At 34.0% G+C, this 15,168-nt stretch overlaps 1 pseudogene across 1 annotated transcript in view; it reads right to left on the reverse strand.

The window, feature by feature from the left end:
• Positions 1 to 204: 204 nt before the first annotated feature.
• LOC144366402 (uncharacterized) overlaps positions 205 to 15,168 on the reverse strand; it is a 33,572-nt pseudogene continuing 18,608 nt past the window's right edge. The window contains exons 3-4 of the transcript XR_013425510.1: positions 6,478 to 6,604; positions 205 to 1,648 (exon numbers count right to left, since the gene is read on the reverse strand). The product of XR_013425510.1 is annotated as an uncharacterized LOC144366402 (transcript). The remainder of the gene's footprint in view (positions 1,649 to 6,477; positions 6,605 to 15,168) is intronic.

Consider the following 15,168-nt stretch of genomic DNA (forward strand, 5'->3'; position numbering starts at 1 on the left):
GCATGAGAAGAGGTTGCTCATTAATTTTGGTACCAATACTGGGTTAGGTACATTGAAAAGATGTTGAGAAAATTACACCTATAATGATGGAATCTCCCAATTCTTCATTTTCATCTTTCCCGTGGTGCTTCTGCTATTCATATTAGTATGTTAACTTTAATTTTCATTGTCCATACAGTTTCTTAAAACACAAGACACTTAGAATTGAGGAAATCACATATAGCATGTTTATTTCATAAACTGATATAAGATTCAATAAAAGTCTTCAGCATTATTAATGTATATTTTATTAAAATTCTATAAAATCACAATGTGACATAGAGTATTAAAATTTTATATAGCTAAAGATTTATTTACAATGAATGATGGGCACCCTAAGCAAGTGTGTAGTTTTGACTGAAAGCTTTGCCATATTCTTTATATATGTAGGGCTTCTCTCCAGGGTGAGTTCTACTGTGGCATATAAGGCCTCCTTTACGACTGAAAGTTTTGCCACAATATTTACATTTGTAGGGCTTCTCTCCAATGTGTGTTCTTCTGTGGCAAATAAGGAGTGATTTTAGAATGAAAGCTTTGCCACATTATTTACATTTGTAGGGCTTCTCCCCAGTGTGAGTTCTCCTGTGGCAAATAAGGCCTGCTTTTTGACTGAAAGTTTTGCCACATTATTTACATTTGTAGGGCTTCTCCCCAGTGTAAGTTCTCCTGTGGAAAGTAAGGCCTACTTTACGACTGAAAGCTTTGTCACATTCTTTACATTTGTAGGGCTTCTCCCCATTATGAGTTCTGATGTGGTAAATAAGGGGTGACTTTACACTGAAAGCTTTGCCACATTCTTTACATTTGTAGGGCTTCTCCCCAGTGTGAGTTCTCCTGTGGCGAATAAGGCTTGCTTTTTGACTGAAAGCTTTGCCACATTCTTTACATTTGTAGGGCTTCTCCCCAGTGTGAGTTCTCCTGTGGCAAATAAGGCCTGCTTTTTGACTGAAAGCTTTGCCACATTCTTTACATTTGTAGGGCTTCTCTCCAGTATGAGTTCTGCTGTGGCGAAGAAGGTGTGATTTTTCACTGAAAGCTTTGCCACATTCTTTACATTTGTAAGGCTTCTCTCCAGTGTGAGCTCTGCTGTGGCCAATAAGGCTTGCTTTTTGACTGAAAGTTTTGCCACATTCTTTACATATGTAGGGCCTCTCTCCAGTATGAGTTCTGCTGTGGCCAATAAGGCTTGCTTTTTGACTGAAAGTTTTGCCACATTCTTTACATTTGTAGGGCTTTTCTCCAGTGTGAATTCTGCTGTGGCGATTAAGGTGTGATTTTCGACTGAAAGCTTTGCCACATTCTTTACATTTGTAGGGCTTCTCTCCAGTGTGAGTTCTACAGTGGCGAATAAGGTCTGCTTTTAGTCTAAAAGCTTTGCCACATTCTTTGCATTTGTAGGGCTTCTCTCCAGTGTGAATTCTCTGGTGGTGAACAAGGCCTGATTTTTTATATGATTTCTGGTGTTCACTCTCACTTGTAGTTTTCCATATTTTCTTTTGTTGTAAATAGTCAAGATCACAACTTTTATATTTCCCACTTATCACTTTGTGAAATATATGTTTTATGCCCTTTTCTGATGAATATTCTTGGGTATCATGAAGAGTCATGGCTGAAATAAATAAAAATTTTAAAAAAACAATATCTATTAGACAGGGATAAATATATTCTGCATACATAACATGAAGTTAAGATAAAATAAGTACATGAGGAGTAAGGCCAAATCATCATAAAGAAAAAAATATATATCAGTTTAATAAAAATGTATAGACAAAATTACCTTGAGAATATTACCCCAATTCTTGTAGAGACCACAGTATCCAAAATGAGTACATCATTAAGAAAAGTAATATAATAAAGAGAAGGTAAGTATGTTACTTTTATCATCCACAGCCTTTTGTCCTCCATAAGATAGTATTGTGTATTTAGGAGATATCTACCAGCTACCTTCACTCTCAGTAGAATAAGAAAAATGTAAAACATATACAAACATTTGTGGCTTTTTCAAAGAGTGTCCAAAACCTGGTTTTGGTCTACCATGACATACAGACATGAAAATAACTAGTATATTTTAAGTGATAATACCACAAATATCCAACAAGGGTAAAAAGGCTATGGACTCTTAAAAAGAAATATGAACAAAAAATTTACTAAGAAATATACACATATATGTCTATAAAATTTTCCATGAAAACATTTTAAAAGAGTATATGGCCTATGGGCATAATACTTGGATGAAGTCAACACATAACAATCAAGTATAATAAATTGATTTTTATATTTCTAAATTTGTGTGATATGAATATTTCTTTCATTGACAAATACACCTTTTTTTATTTCCTAAATATATCATGTATTTTATACTATATGTACAAGGTAAAATGACTAAATAGAATGAATTAATGCACAAAGAAAGAACGAATTAACATAATCATTTTTTCATATAATTATCAGTTTTGTTCTTACAAGGTATTGTATTCCTTCTAATAGTATTTATAAAGAACATAATACACTCACCTTGTGGTAAAACAAAACTCTTGAACCTCTTATGTGCAATAAAATTTAAAAAAAAAGAGACTTTGACTATAATATCAACCCTACACAAAACACAGTACCTGGTGAGCAAAATTTTACTCACTAAATTTCTGATTTCCAGACTTCCACCTGTGAATCAAATGCTCCTGCAACTTAAATCTCTGCCTACCACATTTCACTTAATGCAAAGTCCTGCATATATTTCTTATAACATTTTAAAAAAATATATTTTTACAATTGAATAATAATAGTATATAAGTACAATATTTTTACTCATTTGATCATTGATGGGCACATACATTGAGTCGCTAGCTTTAAACTGAAAACAATATGTGCACTAAACACAAAAACAGAGGTATCTCTTCAATTTTCTGATTTAATTGTTCATGGATACATATTTAGCACTGGCATTTCAGGATCTTTAGGTCATCCAACTTTTAATGTTTCATGTGTAATGCTTGAGATTACTCCAAAAATTCTATATCACGAACTACAACACAAGTCTTTTTAAAATTGTTTGAGCCATGCTGTTTCTAAATTTATATGACTTCCCTAAAACATGAAGTACTTTTGCATGGCCTCCCAATTAACAAATATTACAAGGATGTAGCACTGTTCTTACCTATTTTTATTTATTTAAAAGTTTTTTATACCTTTTTCCCATAATGGGCTATATAATCTATGGTTGGCTCCTTTAATGAACAAATAGAAATAATACAGCCAATATAAACAAAGAGAAGAATGGTTTAATCCGAGTGACAAAAAAGAAAAAAAAAACATAAAGAACTGAAAACTAGGATACTGTCAGTTATGAATTACTCAAAGTAGACTAAATAATGGGGCTGGGGATGTGGCCAAGAGGTAGCGCGCTTGCCTGGCATGTGCGGGGCACTGGGTTCGATCCTCAGCACCATATAAAATAAAATAAAGATGTTGTGTCCACCAAAAACTAAAAAAAAAATTTTAAAAAGAACACTAAATAACTATTTAAAGAAAGTTTAGACAGTGTAATTGAGACCAAAAATATTAATATAAATAAGCACAAATTGTGAATGTGAATAATTCTTTAGGAAAAAATGAGAGGAGCATTCCTAGTGTGCAAAGCTGAAATTCTACCAATATGGGAGAGGCTTACCAAGCAGAACCAAGTTTAAGACAAGTCTAAGCAACTTAAAAACCTAAAGAATATATAAATAGAAGTGGTATATATATGAAAAGAATCTAAGCATGCCACAATAAAAAGCAATGATCCAGAAATTAAATCATTAATCAAAATAGAAAATAATAAGAAATATAGAAAACTTACAAAGTATAAGTATAATGAATTTTACACTTCAAAATATTTATGATTATCAATGCAATATTGCAAAACACAAAACAAAAGAAAAAAAATTTACTAACAGAATTGAATCTAAAGAAAGAAACTGCCAAGTCAGTTCCAGCAGAGAACATGGAAAGAAACCAAGCATGATCTGCTCCTAGAGGCCCTATTTGTTTAAAGGTGGATAATGCCCCTCCCTTTACATCTCATCCTTTTGCACAATTTTGAATCAATAAGACACAGTTTTAAATCATGAAATTTCTCATAATCCTTTGGACAAGCTTTTGTTGAGTGAGCAAATTGTATCCTAATACTTGCCTTTTAAAACAGAAACAAACAAAGATCTAGCCTCTCTCATATTAATATGCATTAAATATTGTTTTATTTACAGTTAATGTGCTCAATATACAACATAAAGTTAAATACTCAAAACTGGTCATCTGCAGTGAATAGACATTTTATTCACAAACATCCATTGCCAAAAAAAATAGGTAATATATAAGACTCCACCTGACCCAGCATGACATGATCCTATGCCTTTAATCACATGGGGAAAAGCAGAGTGCTACACTTATGCCAACATGTCCTGTTTGGACTCTAGCTTGATGCATGAAATATAGCAATTACAAATGTGCATCAGGGACTTCACAAGCTGATTCCTAAGTTTCATTTAACCCTGGAAGAGAAGAGTCCCTCCAAACAAGAGAATAATCATTCTCCTCAAAAGAGGAGAAACGTTAAAAGATGAACTCAATGTACTATAATTTCAGTTACTTGGGGTGATATAAAACCATTAACAACCTCAGCTCATCAGGTGTTGGCTAAAATGAGGTTAGAATGTGCTCTAGATAACTTTCTTACTGCTTTGATTGGTAAACCCACACAAATCTCTGTAAATGCTTTGGTCTTAGTAACAATGTTGCTCCGTTTTTGTACACCAGCTGTGGGAAATTCAGTACTGTCAGATCCTGGACTTCTACAACCCATTACAATATCTTGACTCACTTGGATGAAATTGTTACATACCTGCAAAAACATCTCATGGTATTCATTGTTGTCTTAGCAGAATAACTGTGTCCTTACCATCCACAGAGTATTTAATAGGTCACCATCCTGCACAATTTATTCATAAAATGTCTATTCCTCTTGATAAAAACTCTGATGATTCAGTGAATCTTCTCTCTAAGGCAGAATTTGTTGCTTTGACATTCTCCTTAATGGGTTTTCCTGGATTAGCTCAACCGGCTTACAAAACTATTATGAAACTCACCTATGCTACCATAAAAAGTATTAGTCATGCCTCCATGGTTGTTTAAATGCTTCATGAAGAACAAAAACATTGTCAAGCCATACTTGACAATCATGCTGCAATTGATTGTCTGTTATTGCTACATCATAAAAGATATCAGAAGTTTAATAAAATGTGTTCCTTCAATTTAAGTGATAATAGTAGTTTTATTTAAAAAGAGTTAGATTAACTTAAATATATCATTAGTAAGGTCCAACAAGATGATGGATGTTTAGACTTGTTGGAATGGCTAACTTCATGTTTACTCAATTTCATCTGGGTCAAAAAATATTCATAGGTGAATGTTTACTGATGTTGGCACTTGCTGCTGTTTATGCCTGCCCAAATTTGCCCCCACCAGCATTAAGGAGATAAGTAATATTATTTATTCAAAAGGCCTTAAAAAGGAGGTGGGGCTGTAGGTATTCTTACCTTGGAAATAGACCCTGAGTCCCACAATGGTAATGCCCAGCAGTTTCTCCCTGAAGCTATTAAGACAAATATACAAGTGCACTATCTAGTTTCTGTGGTAATGACCTTAGGGAGAAGGGGCTCTATGTTTGTATTAACTGTACCTTATCTTGGTTAGCTAGCACTTGGGGTTAAAATAAGGCTGGTTACAATGTATGAACGGTAACAAAAGCTGTGTGATTTTGGGGTATACTATGTGCATTCAAGAAGAGGAGTGGACAGTTTTTTCTTTTTTTCTTTTCAATGTGTGTGTGTGTGTGTCTTCTGTTTGTTTCTTTACAGGTTTCCTCACAAGAAGATTTGTAAGAGACCATGCTGGCCCTCACAACAAAAGGTAAGTTTTGGTGGTTAATATGAATAAACTGGAACATCAGTAAAGAAGAAAACAGAGGACTACAAAGAATTTGAAATGTAATAAATATAGGGCAGTATGTGTTCAATGATTACAATAAAAAGAAATAAACAAAAGCTTCTGAAACTTTTTTCTGCTGAATAACTACTCTGTCTACATTTTTTAGTTTGGTTTTCTCCATTTGAACATCTCAACTGTGTCCCCTGCTATGTCTAGGCTACAATAGTTTACATCACTAAATTATGTTAGGTACTACTCATCTAAAGTGAAGGATGTATAACACACCAAGAAAGAGAGAGATTAAAGAATAAAATAATATATATTAAAGAGTAAAATATCTGTACAAAAAAATGCCCTTTTTTTTTGAAACACAAATCTGAAACTCATTCTTACAGAGAAGTTCCCAGAAGATATAACAGAAGTAAATTAAATAATAATTAGTAATTAAAATATTTAAAAGGAAACTAAACTTACCCAGGAAGGCAAAGTTTCTATAGTTCTCTAGCATCACATCTTTATATAAGTTTTTCTGAGCAGGTTGAAGACATTCCCATTCCTCTTCAGTAAAATCAATGGCTATATCCCTGAATGTTAACAGAACCTGAAATAAGAATAGGTAAATAAATAAACACATTGACCACATGAACATTTGCACAGTCTGTAATGTCATTGAAGTTGAAATGAGAGTTGTAGACTATCATGTAGGTGGTGTTTTGGAACACAAAGATACCATTATCTACTTCTGCAGAAAAAGTGATTTAAGTTCAAAAAAGTATATATACTCCACATTTATGAAACACAATATAAAACTCAGGCATTACCACAAAAATATATATTTTATAATTTTTATATCATGATCTACATTATACATACTGTTCAGATAAGAGAATTATGGTAATTAAGAAAGGGAATACAAAAGCAGAATACAAACCTCCCTCCATTTATGAATACACCAAATATATACTCCTGTATTGAGTCCTTCTTAAAACTGTAAAGGAATTATAGGCACACACGTTGGAAAACTGAAAAAAAAAAAATCTACCAAGAGATGAGTAGAATGCACTTGAGCATCATCCTGATTTGAGCAACATGCCATATTACTAGAACAAAATGCCCAAATCCAGTGTTAATAGGAATAAAGGAAGACTGATTTGGGTTTAAAATACAGCATATTTAACTCTAAATTTCCTATAGTCTAGCACAGTGTTTCCTTCTTCCATATCCATAATTGGAGTACTACTTACTCTTCCACTTTTTGAGAGTAGCCATTCTAACAGCTGTGCTCAAGCTGCAGAAGATCTCACAGTTGGCTGGTGCACTAAAATTCTGATGCAAGCTTTTTAGATTCCAGGTTTGAATGCTAATTTATCTGTACACACAGAGGAAGAAATAAGATGTATACGAGCATCAACTCCAGGGGGAAAAAATGTAAGTGGTTTTCTAAGGCCATGCAAGATCCATGAGCTTTTTTCCATTAGACCAGAATGGAAGAGGTGTTAAATCTTAAGGGAACCTTTAATCCCTTAGAGGGATTTGCCAACATTCTCTAAAAATGCAAAGAGCTGTTGCTTACAGTTGAACGTTTATCTAGAAGGTACGAAATAATTAACAGGGAAATACAGACCACCACTGAAATCCAAAGTGGCAGTTTAGCACTTCCTGAGCTCTCACACCCAGCTCACTTCAGTAATAACACCAGACCTAACCAATTCTTTCTGTAAGTAATTTGTCCCGATATTAACTTTTTACATTCAATGGACTACATCTGAAACCTCAAAGCATTGAAAGCACTGGCAACTGTATAGGTGCAAATCTCCCTAGATCAAAAAGGAGTGGTTTTACATTGGTGTGCAAACATTGTAATGGGCTAAAATCTCTAATATTAGTGAAGAAAAATGGTTACAATCACAGATCCCTCTTAATTTCTAAAATAGGTGTACATCAATTTTTTTCCAGTGAACATAAGGCACCCTGGAATCTAAAAAGCTTGCATCAGAATTTTAGTGCACCAGCCAACTATAAGATCTTCTGCAGCTTGAGAACAGATGTTAGAATGGCTACTCTGAAAAAGTGGAATAGTAAGTAGTACTCCAATTATATGAATATGGAAGAAAGAAACACTGTGCTAGACTATAAAATTAGTGAAGACATTTTTTAAAAAATGGAAATTGAGAGTTTTCTCAGTTACTTCTTTGACAAACTAAACCCTCTACATTCATACTGCTCTTGAACAAGAAAACCCCAAGTACTGGTCTGGGCTTACAGGAGGCATTAGATGTGCCAGCTGTGGGATCCTCATATTACATAGTTCTGAAACACAGTTCCAGGAAAATACTAGAGTAGGGAATGAGAATGCTCTCATATACATCCCACAAAGGAAATCAGAGCATAAAAACACTCTGAAAGGTGGTCTGCCCTTGGAGACAAAAAGGAAGAATAGAAACACATGATTTTTCCAAGATCAAGCGATTCTTCTTTACTTTTCAATCATGTAAAATGCTCATAAACAACAACAACAACAAAAATTTTGCTTTTGATTTTTTTTTTATGGTACTGGAGATTTGAAACAGGAGCATGTTAATTCTGGGCTACATACCCGGCCATGTTTTAAAATTTTGAGACAGGTTTTTCTAATTGTCTAAGTTAAGGATGTTTACCTTGAAATTGCAATCTTCCTGGCTTACCCACTTGAGTCTCTATAATTAATATGCATGTATCATTGTACCCAGAGAGGAAAAAAAAATACTTTAAAAGTCTCATCCAGTTTTGTTATAACAATTGAAAATACCGTGTTCATTTGAAATATAATATGGGTAAAGTAACTGATAATACTGCAAAACAGTAACTGATAATACTGGGAAAGGGGGAAGTGTTCATTGAAAAGGAAGTGTATCAAGAACCTAGGAATTAAACCAGAGACTCTGTGTCTAACAGAGTAAAATGCAGGCTTTAATCTTCATCATGTGGAATTAGGCCCCAATTTCCTTAATAAGACACCTATAACACAAGAATTAAAACAGATAATCAATAAATGGGATGGAATCAAACTAAAAAGTTTATTCTCAGCAAAAGAAACAATCTGTGAGGTGAAGAGAGAGCCTACATCCTAGGATGAATTTTTTACCTCTCACACATCAGATAGAGCACTAATCTCTATGGTACATAGAGAACTAAAAAAGCTAAGCAAATAATAATAATAATAATAATAATAATAACAACAACAACAACAAAAACCCAATCAAGAAGTGGGCCAAGGATCTTTACAGAGAATTCTTAGAAGAGAATATACAATCAATCAACATTTTTCTATATATCTGATTGATTATGGTGCTCTCTTTACAGGGCCAAGCATAGTTCTGGTTCAGTTTCTAAGGAAGGGAGACACGAGCAAGAAGTATTCTCAACTCTCCTTCATAAATTATCAAATACAATTTTCTATGTCATTTTCTAAACATAGCTGGACTTGGGAAATATAGGCTTGGAGCAGAGAACATTTTTTATTAGAAACACTGTGTAAAAGAAAGACAAATATATATATATATTGGCATCACATTGAACCATAAGAGAAATGGAACCTGGAATTCAGAAAAGAAAGATCCAAACTTTTATACTTGGGGATGTGGATGACATGGATGCCTAAAGTGAAAAGGTTATTACAAGCTTTTGAAAGAAAATTCATGTGAGTAGCACATAATGGCTAACCAATTAGAATCTGCACAGTGTCTCCCAGGGGCTTTGTCAGCTGTGCACCACAGAACATACAGGTATTCATAGCCTCCATAGAGAGCATTATTCATCTGTGCCCTCTAAAATTATTCCCATAGTAGAGATGAAGAAACATGGGTATCTGGATACTAAATGGCAATTCAGCAGCCCACAGAAAACTACCCAGAGACAGAACTGTAGAAATTTCTTCAAAGACCATCAATGTATTGTTAGCTCCTGACACAGGGATGTCAGTCTGGGGAAATATTATTTTCTCTCCATTTTGAAGAGAGTGCATTGAGAATACATTTCAGGGCAACATAAATACTTTTTTTTTTTTTTTCATGTTAAGAAACTTTTCAGAAACAGAGCCCACAAGACAGATTTCTTAGAACGGTAAATGCCTGAAGATTACAAAATGAAAAAAACACATCAGTGGCCCTGAGAGACTCAGTAAGGAAATAAATCTAAAAGGCTTATTAGAAACTGAAAAGAAAAAAAAAAGTAACTATTTCTAAAAATAAATATGTTAATTAGTTGCTATCTCCACAACATATCATTAAGTAAACAACAAATTATGCATGAATATTTCTAGGATTGGCCAAATTGTATTACATATGATTTTATATTAAATCCCAAAATCCAGAAATAAAATTCATAATTCACTGCCAAATATATTACAGAAAAAAAATTTTTTTAAGAAGTGGATGTTTAGTAAATATGTCATTTAATAATTTTTATTACCATATGATTTTAAAGAAATTTATTCATTTTCCTGCAGCTATAGTGTAGATCAATTTCTTATTTAATTTTCCCATAGGAATTAACAAAGATAAGCCCTAGAATCCACTTTAAATAATCGACCCTTACAATCATACAAGAAACTTATAATAAATAATGAGTAAAAAAGTCAATTTAAAAAAATAAATTAAACCTTTTTCTTTTTCTTAAAATCAATCCCTAGCTACGTTTTTGGATCATTTTCTCATCTTTTAATCCAAAAAGATATACAGGACAGAAGTTTGAACTGCAAATTTATACATGAAATATGTTTATTAACTATAAAAATTCAAAATCTTTAGAAATTTATTAAAAACAAAATAAAAACCCATCATGGGAAAAATCAAGTAATATTGATGAACATTTAAAACAAATTAATAATCATTAATTCAAAAGGAGTTTAAATTAGTATCTATTTGTGGAAACTATTTTGATATTGAATATACATGATTCTCCCCATCACGGAGACTTACTGAAATTAGAGCATATGTGATCATGATAACATATAAGTATACAATGGTACTTACCCAAACACTTGAAGCTCAAGGGCATGGCTCAATACAATATACATCTTGGAAGAGATAAATAATAATCTGTAGGAAAAATGGTCGCTAGGGCCAGTCTCATTTCATAATATATCCAGTTTAAAAAAGAGCATAAAACATTATGTACAATTTTTACATAGGTGCCTGATGCAAAACTGGTATTTCACATGTGTACATTTTTAGAAACAAAATATGTAGAACTTATGAGAAAATAAAAGTCACAAAAAGCACATAAAACACTTAATTATACATCCCATGTATCGATGATAAAATTAATCATTATAAAGGTGATAATTTTCCTTCAAATTAACCCACAATATATCTCACCAAAATTGCTATGTACAAATATGAATATATCACAGTGAAGTCTACTTTTATTTGTACTCTATAAAGCAATAATTAATATAAAACTATAAATACATATATGATAGAATAAGTAGGAGAATAAGGAAAGGGGAACTACTGGATATTGAAGGGGAGCAAATTATATTCCATGTATTATGGTTATGTCAAAATAAACCTGACTATTAAATACAACAATGATGCAATAATAATAAAGAAAAAAAAAACAAGCTTTACTTTAAATGAAATAAGAAACCAAAGCATAAATTTTCAAAATTCATCTACAAAGTTATATGTAACTTTAGCCAAAAACCTTTTCAATTATAAGCGCAACAAAAGAACTCATCATGACCTACTACTATTCATATATATTGTGAAATTATAATATTACAATAATCATCAAAGCATCACAATATAAATAAGATCCCCATATGAATGCATATGTATGTAAAAACAGTATGTTTTATTGTAATAGCAAATTCTAGATAAATCAAACCATAACAAAAATAATCTCAGCAACTTAGATAGGATCTTTCTCAAAATAAATTTATACTTCTTAGGGCTGTTTACTGGTGAATAGTCCTTGCTTCCCCAATGCTGAAGTATAACACCAGAGAAGTGCGCAGAGGCAAGTTTAGAGTGAAAAGTAGAAGCTTTGTTAAAGGACAATAGAAAAGACTTCTCCCCAGAGGAAAAAGGGGACACAAGAGGTGGAATCCATGAAAGGGTTTTTTTTTTTTTTAACTAAGGTCTTTTTAGCTTTTTTATAGCTAAGGTCTTCCTTCAGCTATCCTGCATTCCTGTCACATTGCTGTCCTTTGTTCTGTTATCTTGCAGTGATGGAATGTAGGTGGGAAGGCCCAAAGTGTGGGGGACAGGTGGGCTGAAAGAGTTATCTGGGCAGAAAGGGCTTTTGGATTACCATCTCCATGTTTGCTGTGAGCTGCTTCATTAAAATTTCCTTGGGATGGGCTCAGGGCCTTGGGACATTTTCAATTCCCCTTTTCCTGGACTCCATTCTCAATATGGTGTTCATTCTTGATTTTATTGAATATTAGACCCAATTTACCTAACTACACTAACTACCTATCTGTAAATCTGGCTTCACTACCAAGGATATGGCTAAGCAGTACAGTATCCCTCAGTTCACCTAACTTTAACAAAATAATAACAATGAAGAAAGTAAAAATAAAAGAAAGTCAAAATGAAAATTAGCTGGCTCAAGAGGAAATTAGGTACCAGAAAATGACAGCTCCTCTCCTGCAGGAAATGGCCCTTGGAGATTTGATTTTGATAATTATTCCACCTGTCAATCTCCAGCATCTGGGCTGCAGGAACACCCCTGCCACATAGTATTTTATGCAGGTGCTGAGGATGCCCTTTGAGCATAAGGAAGGCAGCAAAGAGTCTCTGCCACTGACATGTTCCCCACCTGGTTGGCCAGTAGGACTGAGGACATAGTGGCTCAGTGGAGGACTTAAGCCTGCAGACTCCAGAGACTGCCCAGAGTCCCAATCTGCTAGCTCCTGTTTTCAACACAGCCAGTCTTGTGGTTCCAATAGTCTTTCTGCCCCAGCCTCCCTTGCTAGGCCAATGCACACTCACTATTGCCTGGTTCTCAGGAGTAGGGCTACTTGGGATCCTCAGTTCCTGCACAGCAGAACAACCTGTGACTCTGAAGTGTGAGATTCAAATGGAAAAAATGGAGGACTCTGGAGATAAGAAGTGAAAGCCCACCCTCCTCCTACCTGATGACACACAGGATTGGACAGTTCCCACAAAATGCTCTTGATTGTAAGGGGCTTCAGATCATGAACATTGAATGTGAGAGAAGTGAGCCCTTTTTTTGAGTGACAGGGAATATTATCCAATTCAGGCATGAATAAGGGCTAGAATCTCAGGTCATTGAGTGCTGCTTTTTTTTTTTTTAAATCTGAGAAATGTACCCCAGGCTGCTGTTATTTTAAGGCAAGGTTTTTTTCCATAAGTGGGAACTAACCCAACCAACAGAACATTTTCATTTAAACTTACATATAAGGTCATTTCAGTTTACGGATTATATATGCTTGTATATTATTCAGAAATTAATATAAAATAATGACAATAACTATCAAATTTTATTTAATTTTTTTTATCTCTGCTCTTTTTAGGTGACATATTGAACTTTGAACTGGGAAGAAACCCCCTAAAGTAAAAATGCCCAATAAAAACAACACATAATGACATTATAAAAGCTATCTATGCTAAGCCTCAGGCTAGCATCATTCTGAATGGACAAAAGTTGAAGGCATTCCCTCTAAAATCTGGAACAAGTCAGGGATGCCCTCTATCACCACTTCTATTCAATATAGTTCTCAAAACACTGGCCAGAGCAATTAGACAGACGAAAGAAATTAAAGGCATAAAAATAGGAAAAGAAGAATTTAAATTACCACCATTTGCAGATGACATGATTCTATACCTAGAAGACCCAAAAGGGTCTACAAAGAAACTACTAGAACTAATAAATGAATTCAGCAAAGTGGCAGGATATAAAATCAACACGCATAAATCAAAGGCATTTCTGTATATCAGTGACAAAACTTCTGAAACGGAAATGAGGAAAAACACTCCATTCACAATATCCTCCAAAAAAACAAAATACTTGGGAATCAACCTAACAAAAGAGGTGAAAGATTTATACAATGAAAACTACAGAACCCTAAAGAGAGAAGTAGAAGAAGATCTTAGAAGATGGAAAAATATACCCTGTTCATGGATAGGCAGAACTAACATTATCAAAATGGCGATATTACCAAAAGTTCTCTATAGGTTTAATGCAATGCCAATCAAAATCCCAACGGCATTTCTTGTAGAAATAGATAAAGCAATCATGAAATTCATATGGAAAAATAAAAGACCCAAAATAGCAAAAGCAATTCTAAGCAGGAAGTGTGAATCAGGCAGTATAGCGATACCAGATTTCAAACTATACTGCAGAGCAATAGTGACAAAAACAGCATGGTACTGGTACCAAAACAGGCAGGTGGACCAATGGTATAGAATAGAGGACACAGAGACTAACCCACAAAGTTACAACTATCTTACATTTGATAAAGGGGCTAAAAGCATGCAATGGAGGAAGGATAGCATCTTCAACAAATGGTGTTGGGAAAACTGGAAATCCATATGCAACAAAATGAAACTGAATCTCTTTCTCTCACCATGCACAAAAGTTAACTCAAAATGGATCAAGGAGCTAGATATCAAATCAGAGACTCTGCGTCTGATAGAAGAAAAAGTTGGCTCTGATCTACATATTGTGGGGTCAGGCTCCAAATTCCTTAATAGGACACCCATAGCACAAGAGTTAATAACAAGAATCAACAAATGGGACTTACTTAAACTAAAAAGTTTTTTATCAGCAAGAGAAACAATAAGAGAGGTCAATAGGGAGCCTATATCCTGGGAACAAATTTTTACTCCTCACACTTCAGATAGAGCCCTAATATCCAGAGTATACAAAGAACTCAAAAAATTAGACAATAAGATAACAAATAACCCAATCAACAAACGGGCCAAGGACCTGAACAGACACTTCTCAGAGGAGGATATACAATCAATCAACAAGTACATGAAAAAATGCTCACCATCTCTAGCAGTCAGAGAAATGCAAATCAAAGCCACACTAAGATACCATCTCACTCCAGTAAGATTGGCAGCCACTATGAAGTCAAACAACAAGTGCTGGCGAGGATGTGGAGAAAAGGGTACTCTTGTACATTGCTGGTGGGACTGCAAATTGGTGCGGCCA

This window comes from Ictidomys tridecemlineatus, chromosome 8 (assembly GCF_052094955.1).
Source record: "Ictidomys tridecemlineatus isolate mIctTri1 chromosome 8, mIctTri1.hap1, whole genome shotgun sequence".
NCBI lineage: Eukaryota > Metazoa > Chordata > Mammalia > Rodentia > Sciuridae > Ictidomys > Ictidomys tridecemlineatus.